Genomic DNA, 15,648 nt, shown 5'->3' with positions numbered 1-15,648 from the left:
TGATGCTGCTGATTTGGATGCTCAGTGAACAGTGCCCTTAGTTAGGAAAGCTGCAGTCTGTTCTCAGCAGCCACCACATCCCTATATGGAGACCTACATGAGAAATTCCTTATATATTAGCTGCCAGCAAAAAGCTTCCTTTCCCTGAGGAAGTGGGATGCTTTTTCCCTAGAGGTGAGAAGAAGCATGCAACTACTGAAGTTCCTCTTCCTTTTTCTTCAGCTGAAAGCAATAACTGAGGCACAATTTTAGCAGTCAGGACTCTGGCCCTTTTTTTTGGAGACAGAGTCTCACTCTGTTGCCCAGGCTGGAGCTCAGTGGCAATAACTCGGCTCACTGCAACCTCCACCTCTTGGGTTCAAGTGATTCTCCTGTTGGAGCTGGGTATTAATAACATGGGGACTCATTAAACTCTTCTTTTCGGGCCGGGCGCAGTGGCTCACGCCTGTGATCCCAGCACTTTGGGAGGCTGAGGCGGGTGGATCACGAGGTCAAGAGATCAAGACCATCCTGGTCAACATGGTGAAACCCCGTCTCTACTAAAAATACAAAAAATTAGCTGGGCGTGGTGACGCGTGCCTGTAATCACAGCTACTCAGGAGGCTGAGGCAGGAGAATTGCCTGAACCCAGGAGGCGGAGGTTGCAGTGAGCTGAGATCGTGCCATTGCACTCCAGCCTGGGTAACAAGAGCGAAACGCCGTCAAAAAACAAACAAACAAACAAACAAACAAAAAAAAAACCCTCTTCTTTTCACTTTTTTATGTTTGAAATTTTCCATAATAAAACATTTTTAAGAATTGGATATATTGACAAACAGTGAGCCAACTTTTCCCAAATAAGAAACTTATAGGCCATGCATGGTGGTACACTCCTGTAATCCCAGCACTTTGAGAGGCCAAGGCAGGTGGATCACCTAAGGTCAGGAGTTCGAGACTAGCCTGACCACTCCAGCCTGGGCTACAACAGTGAAATTCTGTCTCAAAAAAAAAAAAAAAGAAAGAAAGAAAGAAAGAAAATTATAGGTCTGGGACGGTGGCTCACACCTGTAATCCTAGCACTTTGGGAGCCTGAGGCAGGTCAATCACAAGATCAGGAAATTGAGACCATTCTGGGTAACATGATGAAAGCTGGTCTCCACTAAAAATACAAAAATTAGCTGGGTGTGGTGGCACGAGACTGTAGTCTCAGCTACTCAGGAGGCTGAGGCAAGAGAATCACTCGAACCCAGGAGATGGAGGTTGCAGTGAGCCAAGATCAAGCCACTGCACTCCATCCTGGCAACAGAGCAAGACTCAATCTCAAAAAAAAAAAAAGAAAGAAAAAGAAAATTAAAACAAAATAACCCCCAGGACAGGCACAGTGGCTCAAGCCTGTAATCTCAGCCTTTGGGAGGCTGAAGCAGGTGGATCACAAGGTAAATATGATGAAACCCTGTCTATACTAAAAATACAAAAATTAGCTGGACATGGTGGCTCATGCCTGTAATCCCAGCTACTCAGAAGGCTGAGGCAGGAGCATCGCTTGAACAAGGGAATCAGAGGTTGCAGTTGTTATAAGCAAAATTTCAACACCACAAAGAAATAGCACTTGAAGATAAGTCCTCTCAGCAAGGCAGTTTACTTCTATACAAGGGTGTGGCATTCAGCTGGAACAATGGCAGCTGCATGCTTGGACAAGGAGGGAAGGGGTACTTATGCCTGACGGGGGTTGTCTCTACTGCTGTATCATCCCCTTATTGACTAGGGTTAGACTGCACAAGCTAGACTAATCCCGACTGGCTATTTTAAAAAGAGCAGGGGTCCGAGCTGGAGTGGCTGGTTGGGTGTTTTGGCAGGAAGGTCCAGTGGGTCAGAGCAGGTAGCCAGGGGTGATCAGGTGACCGGGATGAGTCAGGATGGAGGGAAGGGAGGTATAGCAGATGTGAACTACTGATTAGAACTGATGGAGAAGGTTGTTTACTGGGAACTACAAGGAAGTTAAATTTTAAAATAGAGAATTAAAGAATAAGAGAGCTGAACATACTGACATACTGATTCTTTGAAGAGAAACTTGGGGTTCACTGTAACACAGTCAGCCAAGATCGCACCATTGTACTCCAGCCTGGCAACAGATCGAGACTCCATCTCAAAAAAACCAAAACAAAACAAAACTACCCTGCACTGTCACTACCATTTTATAAGAGAAAAAGTCTTTATACCATCAAAGATACAAGAAGGGCTTGTGAACCCAAAATATCTGAGACAGGCCTCAACCAATTTAGAAAGTTTATTTTGCCATGGTTAAGGACACACCCATGACACAGCCTCAGGAGGTCCAGATGACACGTGCCCAAGGTGGTCGGGAAACAGCTTGGTTTTACACACTTTAGGGAAACGTGAGACATCGATCAGTATGTTTAAGATGGTGCATTGGTTTGGTCCAGAAAGGTGGGACAACTTGAGATGGCGACAGGGCTTCCAGGTCATAGGTTGATAAGAGACAAACAGTTGCATTCTTTTGAGTTTTTCTTTTTCTTTCTTTCTTTCTTTTTTTTTGAGAAAGAGTCTTGTTCTGTCACCCAGGCTGAAGTGCAGTGCTGTGATTGATCTTGGCTTACTGCAACCTCCACCGCCTGGGTTCAAGCGATTCTCCTGCCTCAGCCTCCTGAGTAGCTGGGATTACAGGCACCTGCCACCATGCCCGGTTAGTTTTTTGTAATTTTAGTAGAGACGGGGTTCCACCATTTTAGCCAGGATGGTCTGGATCTCCTGACTTCGTGACCCACCCACCTTAGCCTCCCAATGTGCTGGAATTACAGGCATGAGCCATCTGGCCAGGACTTCTTTTGTGTTTCTGATTAGCCTTTCACTCAATATGCAATTTACATTTGAGAGATAGGCAGAGGAATAGTCACTTGTGCCTTAGTCTGGCCTAGTGAAATAAGAGAGCAGGGGAAGCAATCAGATATGCATCAGTCTCTGTGAGATGACTTTGAATTCTGTCTGTCCTTTGTCCACAAGAAATTTCCTTGGGGGCAAATTGTGAGGGCCCTATGTAGCTTTCTTATCTTTGTAGCTATCTTATTGAGGGATAAAATGGGACCGAGGTTTGCTTGACATAGTTTCCAGCTTGACTTTTCCCTTGGCTTAGTGATTTTGGAATTCCAAGATTTATTTTCTTTTCACAGGCTTAATCTCTGAATAAAGAACCCTCTTAAAATGGGATGTAGTTAGTTTTCTGGAAAAGTCACAGCAGACACTCCCACAAACTGGTTCTGGTTCACAGGCCCTAGCTTCAAACAACTCTTCCCAAACCTTGTTTGTTTCAAACGTTGAGATCAAAGCTAGCGGGTGGCCTGTAAGGCTGTGTTTGTTCTCTCTGTGACTCGGGCAAGCTGGCGCTTGTCTTCTCTGGGCTGGTTTCTCTCAAAGACTGAGAGTGTTCAGCGTAGAAAGGCCTCAGAGATCCAGGTTAACCTCTTATTTTTACAGACGAGAAAACTGAGGCCAAGAGAGGAAGAGCGACTTGCTGGAAGTAACGGGGTATCACTCAACGGCACAGCCTAGGGTAGAACCCAGGGTTGCTGGTGCCTCGTCCAGGGTTTGCTCCACTCCACGTTTTACCTGCTATGAACTGACCCATGTTGTTTCCATCATCATTCCAGTCGGTACCTAGAAAGACAGCTGTGTGGACTAGCTGCTGGATCATCAGGCTTTAAGTCTTGACCTTGCTACTTAGTGGCTGTGCAACCTTGGGAAAGTTTACTTAACTTCTCTGGGCCTCCATTTCCTCATCTGTAAAATGGGTAGGTGCTGTAATCATGACAGCTGTCTTCTGTGAAAAGTGAGCGAATGCATGTGCCCGCAGTGCCTGCCACGTAGAAAGTACTTGACAAGTTCCACAGATTTATTGTGGAAAGCAGGCCGGCCTTTAACTTAGGGTTGTGGAATAGGGCTGGAAAGGGCCTCTTTTTTTTTGAGATGGAATTTTGTTCTCTTTGCCCAGGCTGGAGTGCAATGCCACAATCTCAGCTCACTGCAACTTCCGCCGCCCGGGTTCAAGTGATTCTCTTGCCTCAGTCTCCCGAGTAGCTGGGATTACAGGCATGTGCCACCACATCCGGCTAATTTTGTATTTTTAGTAGAGATGGGGTTTCTCCATGTTGGTCAGGCTGGTCTCTAACTCCCGACCTCAGGTGATCCACCCGCCTCAGCCTCCCAAAGTGCTGCTATTACAGGTGTGAGCCACTGAGCACAGCCAGGGGCCTCTTTATTTTGAGACGGAGTCTCGCTCTGTTGTCCAGGCTGGAGTGCAGTGGCATGATCTCGGCTCACTGCAACCTCTGCCTCCCGGGTTCAAGTGATTCCCCTGCCTCAGCCTCCCGAGTAGCTGGGACTATAGGCGCGAAGCACCACACCCAGCTAATTTTTGTATTTTTAGTAGGGATGGGGTTTCGCCATGTTGGTCAGGTTGGTCTCAAACTCCTGACTACTTGGCCACCGTGCCTGGCCCCAGGGCCTCTTGAGATAACTAGAGAGGGTCCTTTCACAGAAGGAGAAGACAAGTCCCTGGGGGCCTGCATGACCTGCTGAAGGTCCCCAGGGGCTTTTGGTGACAGAACAGGAATCAAACTCCAAAGGGGCCCTCTGTCCTGGGGCTCTGGGCTTGTTGAACAAGTCAGCTGCCCCCATCCTCCACTTTACAGAGCCATTAGCCCTAGGGAGTATCAGTGTTGGTCAAGTAATGGCCCTTGGAAGTGCACAGACCTTTACAGTTTACTGGGTGCTTTTGCAAAGTTGGAGCCTTACTCCAGCCTAGAAGGTAGTGAGTGCTGGAATGAATATCCCATTTCACAGAAAGAAACTAAGGCCCCCAGGGGTGGGTTGGAAACCAAAGCCATGGGTAGAGGCACAGGAATTCCCTGACTACTCAGGAAAATGAGGGAGTTCACCTTCAAAAGAAGAGTTAGGTCAATGTAAAATGGCTGACACCTTCTTCCACCTTCGGAAAAGTACTTCGACTACAGAGTCAACTACTAACTTCCAAGGAGGTCAGGAAGGAAAGCAGTTGCTATGGTAACATCTTTGGCAGCTATTTTCGTCCTTCTCTGGTTCAGAACAGCTTCCAGCACGTTCCTGTGGGAGGGGCGGGGGAGAAACGGAAAGGCTAGCTCTAGCCCAGCAACTGCCCTCCGCCAATCTCCCACCAGCTTTTGATGGCAAGAGGAAGGTGGCGGCCAATGAGGAGGCCTGGAGCTTGCATCATCCTCCCCGACCAGGGTGGAATAACCAGGAGGCAGGCACACGTGACTGTTTCCATGGTGACCTCCCTTAGCAACCCTGACTGGTCCTGTTTATGAGCCTGGAAAATTCCATCCACCCTCTGTCCTGATTTTTTTTTACCTACTCTGCCTCCGCCTGCTCCCATGCAGGGATGAAGTCACTGCCAGCATTTAACCCTTTCCTCACCTGGGCCTGGCTCCAGTCAGATCGGGGGTCTGGGAGGGCTGCAGGCATCTCTCAGTTCCCAATGGTTGCAGCCGATCCAGTAACCCATAGCTGTTACCTGCTGCACCTAACCCTGCCTGGGCTGAGTACCGAAAGGGGGAGGGAAGGTAGCCACATCTCTCGAGCCAGGTGCTGTCCAAAGCTCCTGACAACCCCACACGCCTGAGAAGGGATCACCACAAACAGGAACCAGGCTCAGACTGAGCCTGTGGACCCTGCCGTGGGGCGCCTTCTCTCCACAAAGCCCTCTGTCATGCTGCTGGTGTTGCAGGACACCCAAAGCGCAGGGGACGGGTGCAAGGAGGGAGACTTCTGCGGTCTGCAAGGGAGCTGAAGGAAGGCCCCGAGTAGGTGGACATTTAGGCTGAGTGGAGGAACAGGGAGGCAGCAGGACCTGCTGGCTCCAGGACCCCCAAGTTTCTAGGCTAGAGCTGAGGCTGGTGGGTGCAGCCAGCCAGGCTCCAGGGAAGGCTGCTCCAGGCAAGGCTGAATCCTTAGGGCTCAGCCTTTAGAACTGGCCAAGTTGGAATTCCGGCTGCGGGCAGAGAGGGAGGGCAAACCACAAACACTTCAGCCTGATCTGGCTGGGGAATCCACAGGGACCACCAGCTGGGACTGGAATGAGCCTTTCAGACCCCCAGCACCAGCCCAAGGCCGCATGGGACTGACAGTACGGAGGGACATGGCCTAAGCCATGTGCAGAGCCATCCTGAGCTGAGGCAGAACTATAAGAAGACACGAACTCTGTTATCGAGACAGGTGACAATGACAAACAACAATAAAAGCCACACACTATAGGTTAGGATAACAATAGCCGAGTTGGGTTTGGACAATGAGAAGAAAATAAATAATAAAAATAAAAAAATAAAAACAACAGCTGAATCACTAAGTGAAGAGCACAGTCCCAGGCATGCTGGTGACGTCACTGGGCAGGGACAGCCACAGGAGTCTGCAGCATGGACTGACGTTCAGTGGGGAAGGAAAGGGGTCTTGACCTGGCTCCTGAAGTTGGGGGGCTTCCATCGCCGGGAGTGTGGGAGCAATGGAGGGAGGTCAGTGCAAGAAGGGAAAGTAGGGATCTGTGGCCACAAACAGCGGGGGCGGGGTGGGGCAGGAACAGAGGAGGCTGGACTGAGGTTTATGGCCCTGGCTCCGGATGGGGCAGTAGGTGACAAAGAGCCCAGAGAGAGAAACAGTGACCCTTTGTGCGCTGGGCCCTGTCTCTGTTGACATGTTGCTGCAGCTTTGCTTGAGCAGAAGAGTCATGGAAATTTCCACCCAGGTTCCTTTCCCAGCACTCAGTCCCCAGTTCCCCATTCTTCTAGGCCCTGCTGGGCTGAGTACTGCTTGTGGAGGCTGCAGGCTTGAAAAGGCCGAGGACAGTCTCCAGGTCACAGGGACAGCCACAGAAGGCCGGTGGAGTGGACACTGTGCTGCCCTGAAATGCCAGAGCCGTCCCCGTGCCTGACAGGTCCCAGATGCCCCAGGGTCCCTGCTCCTGGGAGGGCAAAGGGGAAGACTGACAGCTTCCTCCATCACTGCAGAACTCAGATCAGCTCCTCACGGGTGTGCCTCTCCTATAGTAAGGGCAGCAGGGATGGAACAACCCCAGGGGCACCTGAATATTGTGGGTTCAGCACTTCTGTTCCCCAGAAATGATCTGGGTCCACTGTTTTGTCAGGGAGACTATTTTATATATCTATCTCTAGAAGCTTCCAAGGGGAAGAACTGACTTCAAGGGGAAAGAAGAGGCCAGGTATGGTGGCTCACACCTGTAATCCCAGTGCTTTGGGAGGCCAAGGCAGGTGGATCACGAGGTCAGGAGTTCGAGACCAGCCTGGCCAACATGGTGAAACCCTGTCTCTACTAATATACAAAAAATTAGCCAGGTGTGGTAGCAGGCACCTGTAATCCCAGCTACTCCGGAGACTAAGGCAGAATTGCTTGGACCTGGGAGGTGAAGCTTGCAGTGAACCGAGAAGTCATCCACAGCACTCTAGCCTGGCCAACAGAGTGAGTCTCCAACTCAAAAAAATAAATAAATTTAAAACCAAATTTAAAACTTTTTTTTAATTTTAAAAAAAGGGGGGAAAGAAGAGCTGGAAGGCCTTGGCAGCTCTTTCCCCTTGCCTGACCTTCCTTTCCCTACTCTGGGCTCCACGCTCCACCCCAGCTCCTGTTAGACTCACCCGGAACAGCAGCGGCAGCTGGGAATGCAAAATGATGTCCCTATGATGTCCCCACCCTTTGTGAGGAAGGGTTTCACCATGTTGGCCAGGCCGGTCTCAAATGCCTGACCTCAGGTGATCCACCCACCTTGACCTCCCAAAATGCTGGGATTATAAGCATGAGCTACCACGCCCAGCCTGGTTTCTGGAATTTTCTAGCCAGAATACAGTCTCCTGTGGGCTTTGTTGCTGTTCTAGCACTTCCTGTACTAATCTGTTCCCTCATGGCTAGGCGGAATGCAGCCTGACCCCTTGGATAAGCGTCCAGGAGAAAGCCCAGAGTGTGTGCAGCCGGGGTGTGAGTGTCCCTACAGCTAACTCAGGGAGATGTCTGGGCCCCAGAGACCATCTGCCCACATCTCTACAAAGTGCTATGGGAATATAACTTTTCTGAGTCTTAGATTCTTCAATTGTAATATGAGGGGGCTACTTAGAATTACGGATTTTCAGGATTGGAAGAAAAATCTCAAGTTTTCTTGACCAGCTCCTTTGCAATGCAGGGATACTGCAGAACCCTAGGAAAGTCACCCAGCTTCTGCAAGATAGATGCAGGAACAGGAACTTGCTCCATAGAAAGCTTTAAGGCACATTCCACTCAAACACTGAGCTGCTCTGACCCACTGTTACCAGTGCAGAAGGTCCTGGCATTCCCAGGGCTTCTGTTTTAATCTGTCATTGTTGAGAAACACACCTCAGGCAAAGTGCCTAAAACCTTGTGGCTGCTGAACACACCTGTGTGTGTGTGTGTGTGAGCATTCTCATGAAGCAGGTTTAATCAGCCTCATGCTGGGTGTGCCAGGCCAACACAAACATCCGCCAGGGACCTGAAGCGTGACTGAACAGATCAAGGACACAAGAACATGGCTGTGACTCTCTGGGAGCCTCATTGTTCCTTCAGGCCACTTGGGAAGGTTCGCTCAGCAGCAGGCATCTCCCACAGTGACTCATCATGCAAGGACAGCAAGGGCTGAGCCGGGCTTACTACCCTGCACTGGGCCAGAGGTGGGTAGGAGGCGGGGGTGGGGGGAGGGGCAAATGCTCCCGAGCTGCATGGCAGGTGGCCTTCGGGTTTTTTTTTCTCCCCTGCCTCTGTGGATCGCAGTCTGTTCAGAACTTCTGAAAGCAGTTCCCAGCTTCCCACGCAGTACAGCTAGCTCAGTGCCATTCCTCTCCATCCTGATAGGGAGTCACATTTATGTCAAATCTAAATCTGTTCTGTTCCTGTGGAATGTTCTGTTCCTGTGGGAGCTTTTCAGTATTCTGGGTGTGTGTGTGTGTTGTAAATTCCAAAAAAGATACCATTCCTATGTATTCATTGAGTCATTACTCAGTAGACACACATGGAGCTTCTACTGTGTGCCAGGCTCTGGTGATACAGCAAGAGACAGCTCTCTGCCTCAGTTTCCTCATCTGTCTAAGGGGAGAGCAGCACCACCTCCCCCACTCACAGGGGCGTTGTGAGTACAGCGCTCATACATGCTACAGAAAATAAAGATGCACATGGAGTGGATGGACCGTCCTGCAGACACAGCAGGGACGATGGAGGCCCCCAAGAAGGCATGGGGACTCTGTTCTGTTGGAGGAGAGGAGGGCAATTAGGAAGTCTCCATCCAAGATGAACTGGGCTCAAAAGGAGGGGCCGGTGGGAGGGCAGGCAGCCTGGGGAAGGAAGTCTAGAAACCAGAGCCTAGGATGAAGCCAAGGAGGGGCTTGCAGAGTTTTTAAGCTGGGGAGGAAGGGCTAAATAGCTCCTCTGGACGGCCCCGTTGTGCCCTTCAATGTCAAGCTGTCCTCCCACAGCCCACAGTGCTATAGCTGGGCTGCCACAGCCAGGCCTTCCGGAAGGATCCACCAACAGGGTGCAGGGCCCACGGCCAAGTACATTATGCAGCAAATACTAAGGAAGGAACTAGGAGCCTGGAACTCTCAGGCTGGCGGGGTGGGGAGTTGCTCTCTTAAGACACTTTCTATTAAGAACAACAAAGAAAAAAAAAACACTTTCTCCTTTATTCCCTCCGCAAAAGAGGATTCTATCTAACATGGCATCCTTTCTAGAAATAGAGGTGGGTACATTTAGACGATGCTTTCTTGTCTTAGGAAGAGAGAATCTGTTTCCCTCATCCTTCTGCCCTGGTGATTTCATGGCTGTGACGGAAGAGGCCCCAGCTGCCTCTTCCGCATATCATTTTGGGAAGGTCAATGACACAGCCACTTCTCATTTCTACAGCTCATTCTTGCTAGAATTGCCCTCAGCTCTCTGCAAAGTGATAGGCGTGTGTGCTGGGTCTCAAGGGGTGATTTTACATGTTCTTCAGGATAAACTATTAGCTGTCCAAAATCCCCTAGAAGACAATGCTCTGTCTTCTTTATCATGGAGCTCTGAACTGTGTCATCTCTGTGGGTTTTTTCCTGCTGTGGGGGTGGTCACAGTAAGAGACGGAGCCTAAGTTTGTGCAGCAGCTACAGAAGGTCACATTGTTCCAGAAATCGGCTCTGGAAGGTGGGCAGCCATGGGAGGGGTATTGGGAACTGCAAATTCCTAAAATTTTTAGGAAACAAGAAAGTTTGGGCTGGGTGTGGTGGCTCACGCCTGTAATCCCAGCACTTTGGGAGGCAGAGGCAGGCAGATGTCAGGAGTTCCAGACCAGCCTGGCCAACATGGTGAAACCCCATCTCTACTAAAAATACAAAACTAGCCGGGCGTGGTGACAGGTGCTTGCAATCTCAGCTACTTGGGAGATTGAGGCAGGAGAATTGCCTGAACCCAGGAGGCAGAGATTGCAGTGAGCCAAGATCCTGTCACTGCACTCCAGCAAAACAATCTCAAGTTGTTTTCTTGGGACTGTCTTTGCCCTTAATTTCTGACCTGCATTTCTTTTCTTTTTTTTTTTTTTTTTTTGAGAGGGAGTCTTGCTCTGTTGCCCAGGCTGGAGTGCAATGGTACAATCTCGGCTCACTGCAACCTCCGCCTCCCGAGTTCAAGTGATCTTCCTGCCTCAGCCTCCTCTGAGTAGCTGGGATTGCAGGTGTGGACCATCACGCCCAGCTAATTTTTTTGTATTTTTAGTAGAGACAGGGTTTCACCAGGTTGGCCTTGAACTCTTGACCCCAAGTGATCCACCCACCTTGGCCTCCCAAAATGCTGGGATTACAGATGTGAGCCACAGTGCCTAGCTTCTGACCTACATTTCTAGAGAGCTCTGGAAATGCAGAATTAAAGAAAAAATTACAGGATTAGATAAAAGGAAGCCTGGGAGGAATCCAGGTGCCATGAAGACTCAGCCACTCTGGCCTCCGGCCTCCAGGGCCATAGATGAAGGGCCTCTCAGAAGCTTGTCTCTTGACTAAGCCTGACTGGGCTTGCCAATCAGGGAAGGGGTGGAGTGGATTCTGGTATTCTCTGGAAGTTTCTGGCCTGGTGTGAGTCAGGAGAATGAAGGTAGAGCCTTGCTGACTGTATGCTTGGAGGCTGGATGTTAGCATTTTTGCCCTTTTAGTCCTTTTCAGCACCCGGCTGGCCTTCTCCAAGGTACAGCCAGGAGGCCTAAAATCTTTCGTGTCCTCTCCTCACCGCTTTGGTTATTGTATTTTATAGAATCAGCATCACGGCTTCTTTCATCTAATCCTCTCACTTTACATATCTCAATTGCCACTGAGAAGTTATTTGGGTTGGTGCCGGAGATCACAGGGCTGTTTGTCAGTGGAGTAATTGCCAGAAACCAGAATCAAGGGCCTCCTATTTTTAGCCTGGGCTTTTTTGAGGGGAGCATGAAATGACTGGCTAAAACGGATGTGCCCTCTTATATTTGTGTCCTTAGGCCCAAATGAAGTCTAGTTTTGAGACTAAAGTGGAAGGGAACAGACACAATATTAAAGGACCAGTGGAGGGGACAGCTTCCATTGGACATTTAGAAGTTAGGAGCACGGATCCAGGCCAGAGAAAAGGTGCCCTGAAAAAATTCAGTGTTATGTTAAAGGGATCCTTAGTTCCAAGAGTGGAGAGAAGGTCACATAATCAAATGTATGTCTCCTCCTTTAGTCTCCTCACTAAAGTACATGGCAATTTTAGGCTTTTATTATTTCATTTTTTAGAGATAGTTTTTTGCCGTGTTGCCCAGGCTGGTCTTAAACTCCTGAACTCAAGCTATCTGCCCACCTTGGCCTCCTAAAGTGTTAAGATTACAGGTGGTGAGCCACTGCGCCTGGCCCGGCTGTATTATTTAAAGAAATCATCTAGGCCAGGCGCGGTGGCTCATGCCTGTAACCCCAGCACTTTGGGAAGCTGAGGCGGGCAGATCACGAGGTCAAGAGATCGATGATCGATACCATTCTGGCCAACATGGTGAAATCCCGTCTCTACTAAAATAAAAAAAATTAGCCGGGAGTGGTGGCGCACACCTGTAATCCCAGCTACTCGGGTGGCTGAGGCAGGGGAACTGCTTGAACTGAGAAGGGGAGGTTGCAGTGAGCCAAGATCACACCACTGCCCTCCAGCCTGGGCAACAGAGCAAGACTCTGTCTCAAAAAAAAAAAAATCTTCTAGAAGAGATTCACAAGACAAAGAGGAAGAAAAATAATTAGAATTTTTTTTTTCTGAGACAGAGTCTCACTCTGTCGCCCAGGCCAGAGTGCAATGGCATGATTTCAGCTCACTGCAGCCTCTGCCTCCCAGGTTCAAGCGATTCTCCTGCCTCACTCTCAAGTAACTGAGATTACAAGCATGCGCCACCATGCCCAGGTAATTTTTAAAATATATATAATTTTTTCAATACAATATAACAACTGTTTACATTGTATTACGTATTACAAGCAACCTAGAGATGACTTAAGTGATATGGGAGGGCCGGGCGTGGTGGCTCACGCCTGTAATCCAAGCACTTTGGAGGCCAAGGCGGGCGGATCACCTGAGGTTGGGAGTTCAAGACCAGCCTGACCAACATGGTGAAACCCGAAATAAAAGGCCGGGCGCGGTAGTTCACGCCTATAATTCCAGCACTTTGGGAGGCCGAGGCGGGTGGATCACGAGGTCAAGAGATCGAGAACATCCTGGTCAACAAGGTGAAACCCCGTCTCTACTAAAAATACAAAAATTAGCTGGGCATGGTGGTGCGTGCCTGTAATCCCAGCTACTCGGGAGGCTGAGGCAGGAGAATTGCCTGAACCCAGGAGGCGGAGGTTGTGGTGAGCCGAGATCATGCCATTGCACTCCAGTCTGGGTAACAACAGCGAAACTCCGCCTCAAAAAAAAAAAAGAAAGAAAGAAAGAAAGAAAAAATAAAAATAAAAAAAATAAAGTGATATGGGAGGATGTGTATGTGTGTAGGTCACATAAGGAAGTTGAGCATTTTCAGATTTTGGTATCCAAGAGAGGTCCTAGAACCAATGCCCCATGGATACCAAGGGACGACTGGACAGCCATTATAACAGTATAAGAAACATTCTGTAATCTATAAAGGTAATGGAATTAATGTAGTGACAACTGACAATAGTTGAAAGCACTTTAGGGCTCTAAACGTTCATCTCACTAGCTCCAGAGTAAGGGAGAGAGCAGAGATGCAGACCAGGTCCTACGGTCTCCCCCAGATCCAGAAAAACCGCAGCTGGGGAGACTGACAGAAGTGCTGGAGAGGGAGGGAGGCAGCAGGACGTGGACGATATGGGATTCAAGAACATTTTCTGCTATTAATTAGCTGTGTCTGATATCAGGCAAATCACAAAGTCTCCAGGCCCCCAAATCCCCATTTGCAAAACGAGGTGACCTGGCTCAGTTTTCCTCCATCCAGTGATAAAATTCTACTAAAAAATTTCCAACCCCAGAGCACACATCCGGACTGTGCCTGAAGGGATCCGGCTGCGTCTCAGTAATATTCCACTCTTACAGGCTTAAAAAAAAAAGATATAGAGAAAACAAGACGGTTTCACCAGCATCAGTTGAAAAGAGCTGCTTCAATGGGCACTGCTCTATTGGGGGGAGGTGTGGAGAAGGGGAGTTGGCCCAGAAAACGGGGCCCTCATTTGCTGGGGCCCCAGGGAAGCTCCCCCACACCTACACAGCCTGCATCATTTACAGGAGCCAAAGGGGTTTTTAAAAATCAACTTTGGGCCAGGCATAGTGGCTCATGCCTGTAATTCCAGCACTTTGGGAGGCTAAGGTGGGTGGATCACTTGAGGACAGGAGTTCGAGATTAGCCTGGCCAATATGGTGAAACCCTGTCTCTATTAAAAATACAAAAATTAGCTGGGCGTGGTGGCACATGCCTGTAATCCCAGGTGCTCTGGAGGCTGAGGCAGGAGAATTCCATGAACCCAGGAGGTGGAGGTTGCAGTGAGCCGAGATCGTGCTACTGCACTCCAGCCTGGGTGAAAAAGCAAGACTCCATCTCAAAAAAAGAAAAATCAACTTTTTAGAGTTGCTGTATCATTGTGTAGTTGCCATCCTAACCGATATAGTGTCACTAATCTCTCCCCTTGGCGTTGACTGCCTAAAACCAAGCCATGAGAGGGTGGGTGCCACCACCTCGTCCTTGGCTCCAAGCTTTGTGTGCCCCGGAGAGCTCCATTTTAGGTCATTGCTTCTGTTTTTTTTTCTAAAAAAATTAGGCTGCTGCTAGGTCAGCCTGAGACCATTTCCGCCCCGAGAATTCTAGACTAATAAGACCTGGTGACATAGAAACAACGAAGATAAGTTACAGTAACGACATAGCCCTTGATAGCTACATGAAGGTCGTGTTCTGATCTTTAATTAATGGACGACATCGAGCCTATGTGGAGGAAATGACAAAGAACAGGAGAGAGGTGGGAAAGGAAGACCTAGACTGAAAAAAGAACTTGGGCAGCAGCACCCCGAAAGGAAGACCAACCCGCAAGTGCGATGACAGCACAGAGAGGCGACCCAGAAGCCCCCACTTCAGCTGCCACGCCACCCCCCCCCCCCGCCATTCCCCGAAGCAGGCACAGGCGATGGGGCGGGGCGCGCGTGCGCAGTCACGCGCTGCACCAACCGCCACAGCTCCGGGAAGCCGGCCAGGACCGGCTGGAGCCGGTTAGAACCGGTGGCACCCGCCCACGAGCCAGCGCCTCACAAAGGGAGGGCGGCTCACGGCCCCCGCGTATCCCTGCGCGGCGCAGCGCTCGCGAGCCGCCCCTCCCCCGGCTTTGTCCCTCCCGCAGCCCCGCCGGTTGCCCAGGCGCTGCCCCGCCCCCGCTCTCTTCTTCCCGGCCTGCGGCCCGCCGCTCGATGCTTCTGGAAAGAACTGGGGCCCCGTACTGGCCTCTCACCTGCTTTCTCAGGCGCCGCGCCATTTTAGCGCCGCGGAAGCCTGGCGCCGGGAAGTCTCAGCCAGCCAGAAGGCAGGTCCCCTTTGCCGCTTACCGGAGCCCAGGTTTCCCTGAGTCCTTGGGACGCCGCGGCGAGTTGTGCTGTTACATCAGCTGTCCCTTTAGGTTGGTCACTCCACGTGGTGGTATTGAGACAAAAACCATTCAAACCGTGCTGTTTGGTCTTGGAATTTGGAGAAAAGCTTTTATTTTTCTTCCTGCTCCGGTTCAGGAAGTCAACCTCAGACCTAACCAGACATAATACACAATCTGCAACACAAAAACTGCTGGAAAAGCAGACCCAGAGCAGTGTAAACACTCCAGGGTGTGTCCCTGACTGGCTGCCCAAGGCCCTGTGTCTTCGGAGACTAAGCCATTCGCTTGTCGGGCTGCTTTAAAAGGCCACTTGATCTTGCTTTCCGTGGCGATTTGCCTTGTGAGCACTTTCTGGAGAGCTTGGAAGCTGCAAAACGGCTCCCGTTTGCAAGGAGCAAACGGGCGCATCTCAGGCTTGATAGGAAAATGTCCCGGCGAGCCGTGGGGTGCTGGCGGCCACCCGGGGCCGCAGATGAGAATGAGCCCCGGGCAGCCCGTGGACCCCGGGGCGGAGGCTGGG

The 15,648-nt window shown here is 50.2% G+C and overlaps 1 long non-coding RNA gene across 1 annotated transcript; it reads right to left on the bottom strand.

Annotated features, from left to right (window-relative positions):
- Positions 1-2,252: 2,252 nt before the first annotated feature.
- Positions 2,253-15,549, bottom strand: LOC135270063 (uncharacterized). Its single transcript, XR_010338284.1, has 2 exons — positions 14,994-15,549; positions 2,253-5,115 (listed from the first exon to the last, which is right to left on the bottom strand). It is a non-coding gene; the product is annotated as an uncharacterized LOC135270063 (long non-coding RNA).
- Between the last annotated feature and the right edge of the window lie 99 nt (positions 15,550-15,648).

This window comes from Aotus nancymaae, unplaced genomic scaffold (genome assembly GCF_030222135.1).
Source record: "Aotus nancymaae isolate 86718 unplaced genomic scaffold, 86718_ANA_hifiasm-v0.15.2.pri h1tg000059l, whole genome shotgun sequence".
Lineage (NCBI taxonomy): Eukaryota > Metazoa > Chordata > Mammalia > Primates > Aotidae > Aotus > Aotus nancymaae.
Note: the sequence above shows the minus strand (reverse complement) of the source record. Positions and strands in the feature narration are given on the sequence as shown.